We start from the raw sequence: 3,932 nt of genomic DNA, 5'->3' as shown, positions 1-3,932 counted from the left end.
GATGTGACTACTGAGCACTTGAAATGTAGCTTGTTTAAATTAAGATGTGCTGTAAGCACAGGCTTAGTTAAAAAAAATTGATATAATAATTTTTATATTGATTGCATGTTGAAATGATAATATTTTAGATATGTTGGGTTAAATAAAATAAAAATTTTACCTGTTTCTTCTTTTACTTTTTAAAATGTGGTAAAAGCAAAATATAAAAATCATATATGTAGCTCACATTTTATTTTATTGGCAGTGGTGGTTTAGAGCTTACTAATGAGGCAGACCTGGCTTTGAGTCCTGGCTGTGATCCATCGAAGTCATTTAATTTCAATAAGTCTCAAGTTCCTTCTTGCATAATAATAGTACTCACCACAGTGTTTTTATGAGGATTAATTGAGATAATGTTGGTAAAGCAGTTGGTAAATTATGTGGTACAAAATAAATACTTTGTAAATGTTTAAATTGAAACCTAAGACTAATATTCTGGAAATCTGGGTCTCCTTTGGTTACTAACAATTCATGCGGCATTGAAAGAGTGACTTCCTCTCTCCAGTTCTCAGGCATAAAGCTATAGATTTGTGTAAAATACTTTAAATTAATTCATTAAAAACATTTGGTCTACCATGGTCCTAAGTACTAAGTACATCAGTGTGCTGGTAATGTGTATGTTAGTTAAGGGGAGATAGGAATACAATGATAGATATGACACTGTGGTCAAAACCAAATTTTGTTTGCTCAGTCTCTGCTCTGCTTGTCTTTCTGGAGTCTTCCTTATTTGTCATCCCCAGAGTCACAGTGGGAGCAGCCACGTTAATACGATTTTGTCTGTCCCCTGGTCACAATTGACTGGTAGAGGAGTGAGCTCCTGCCTAGGTTGGACCAAGCTTTCCTGGGAATTGTATTTGAGACTAGGAGATTCCAATTCTCTCTGGCTTATTCTTGAGTGAAGAAGATGTAAGCTAGAGAGCTACCAGTAGTGTCCATTTTCAACTTTGTGGACTGAGAAATAGACAGCTGCTCTGTGTAACAGCAAAGAATGAAGGAGATGCACAGAAAGAATCAAGAGGAAGAGAAAAGAAAGGGCAGTCTTCCTGAGTTCCTTGTCATGCTCGTCCTGCACTCAGTCCATGCCTGAGAATGGGCTGCATCCCTGCCCTGTATGGTGAGAGATATCCCCAGATTCTTAAAACCAAACCAAACCAAACCAAACTGTCTTTGTCACTGTTAGTTCAGATAGATTTCCTTTATTGCAACCTAGATAGTTTTCACTAATTTATGCATGGTTCTTATATTTGCTTAAAGTTTGGTAGAGGAAACAGGAACACAAACAAGTCATTGAACACATTGTAAACTGTTACAAGAGACCATAGACAGGAGAACAAGTGACTGCCTGATGGAGTTGGAGAGAGCTTCACACCAAAAGGTAGCGTGTGAGGAGGTCTTATGAGAATGAGAGGGATTCTCCAGATAGAGAAGGAAGAGTGGACATTTGCAGGCAGAGGCACAAACAGGTACAAAGCATGAATGAGGATGTTACAATGAGAAGACCGGATAAAAGGACCTACTAGGATCTTTCAGAGTCTAAGTTTATTTTTAATTCTAAACATTCCTTGGGAATATAAAGAACAGAATGGAAAGGGGGTAAGCAATGAACATGGAGTAAGGAGACTTGGCTGTTGTCCCAACCCTGACACGGATTAACTGAATCACCCTGGGTAATTTGCATCACTTCTTTGGGAATCAGTACCCTTATTTGGGAAATGAGGAGGTGAATTACATTATCTTTATGGTCCCTTCCAGCTCAAAATTTTGTGATTTTACAGCTTAAATCAAATAAAAAACTTTGTCATTGCTGAGAAAGCATTTCTACCAGGGTTGACTGTGGCAATGATGTAATTTAGATATGTTTTCTTTCCTGTCAAAACGGGGTGATATGATATATGCCACATGAAAGAATCCTTGTCCCAAAGACTTATTTCATAAACTAGGAAATTATGAAAGTGAATTTCAGTAACTAGAGTCACCCTGAGCCTGACCTAATTATAATCTTTCAATGTTTTACTGTCTCCATCTGTGCAATGAGACCAAAGAAATTTGTCATATATCTGGTTACTGCAAAGATAATAAATGATTACATTCTGTAGAGGAAAAAAATCACTCATATTTGACTGTGAAAAACAAAAAGTGTTTTCCACAAGGATGTCTCTGAGAATGCTTTTACAAAAACTGTACCTATTTACAAATATAGAAATGGTAAGAGAAATGGAAGATTTGCTAAAAATTACATGCTTCTAAGAACAGTGTATTTATTTCATGGGCATCTCTTTTATTCCTTGGTCCTGCTTGATGAGGGCATGCAGACAAAACAAAGACTAGACAGCAGAACTAGAACAGTGAGTGAGCTCAATGCAAGGAACGACTTCTAAAAAAAGAATCTTCACTTAAGATAATAATGCTCTTTCCACAGAGAAGGAAACTGAGCAATCAGCCCTCAGGAAAACTGTAAAAGGGACTCTTGTATTGGTAGAAGTTTGGCCTAATGGCATCTAAGATACTTACCAACTCAGTGAATTAGGGGGAAAGATTAATAGCTGTGAGAAATTNAATGGAAGATTTGCTAAAAATTACATGCTTCTAAGAACAGTGTATTTATTTCATGGGCATCTCTTTTATTCCTTGGTCCTGCTTGATGAGGGCATGCAGACAAAACAAAGACTAGACAGCAGAACTAGAACAGTGAGTGAGCTCAATGCAAGGAACGACTTCTAAAAAAAGAATCTTCACTTAAGATAATAATGCTCTTTCCACAGAGAAGGAAACTGAGCAATCAGCCCTCAGGAAAACTGTAAAAGGGACTCTTGTATTGGTAGAAGTTTGGCCTAATGGCATCTAAGATACTTACCAACTCAGTGAATTAGGGGGAAAGATTAATAGCTGTGAGAAATTGTCAGAGCACAGCACTGGTATAATTTTGAGCTTCCTTCTTTACCATTGTCCCCGTCAGTCACTCTGTTGTCCACTCAAAGTCCAAAACTGAAGCAACTGTTGAGCAGCACTGCACTTGAGATAGGAGAGGTCTGTAGATCACAGGTCACTGCTCTTTTCTCCTTAAATCACCAACAAAGTTTAATCATTTCAGCAAACTTTGATCATCGTAACTATGATGTCCCAAGCATAGAGACAAATGCCTGGTGAAATAAAAAGTGAGCCTCACAGCATTTATGATCTTGGGAGACAGACATGAAACACCAGTAACCACGGAAAAGTAACATGCTTCCACAGAGCTAAAATTGGGAAGCACTAACATACTAATTCCCAAACTATCTCTATAAAACTGCTTACCTCCAGGCCAGACCTCTGAAATAGACATGGTGATGACGACTTCTTCTGCAGTATTTCTATCTTGTATAAATGTACCCATACAATTCAATATAATGCCCACTCTCTGTTGTCTTTATCAAGAGGAAAGAATTTGGTCTTGGATAAAAAATAGAAGAGAGAGAAATATATCAAATATAGTTTTATAAATAATCATTTAAATATTTCCTGAATAATTTTGCATACTTTAAGTTAAAATTTAAAGTCCTTATCAATAATTTTAGCACTCGAGTATATTTGTTAAACCACCCCCCCCTTTTTGCACAGATGATAACATTGAGAACCAGAAAAACCAAGAGAATTGCTGAAGGCCGCTAAGCTAGTAAGTGGCAGAGCCAGGCTTGGATTCAGACCTTGTGCTGTTTACCTTGGTGTTCATATGTCTAGTTTTGTGTCTCACAGTACTAGGCTTGGCTCGCTTTGCCAGATTGTAAGTGGAAAAAGGAATATGGCAGCAAAGGTTTACATTGGTTTTTTGTGTCCTCTTAAACTCTTTTAAAAATTTACCTTTATTTACATGACATATTGATAGCTGAGTGAAGTATGATACACCTAAAAAGTAG

Source organism: Galeopterus variegatus, unplaced genomic scaffold, assembly GCF_000696425.1.
Source record: "Galeopterus variegatus unplaced genomic scaffold, G_variegatus-3.0.2 Scaffold232, whole genome shotgun sequence".
NCBI classification, from domain to species: domain Eukaryota; kingdom Metazoa; phylum Chordata; class Mammalia; order Dermoptera; family Cynocephalidae; genus Galeopterus; species Galeopterus variegatus.
The sequence above is the reverse complement of the archived record's forward strand: the minus strand, read 5'-3'. Positions refer to the sequence as shown.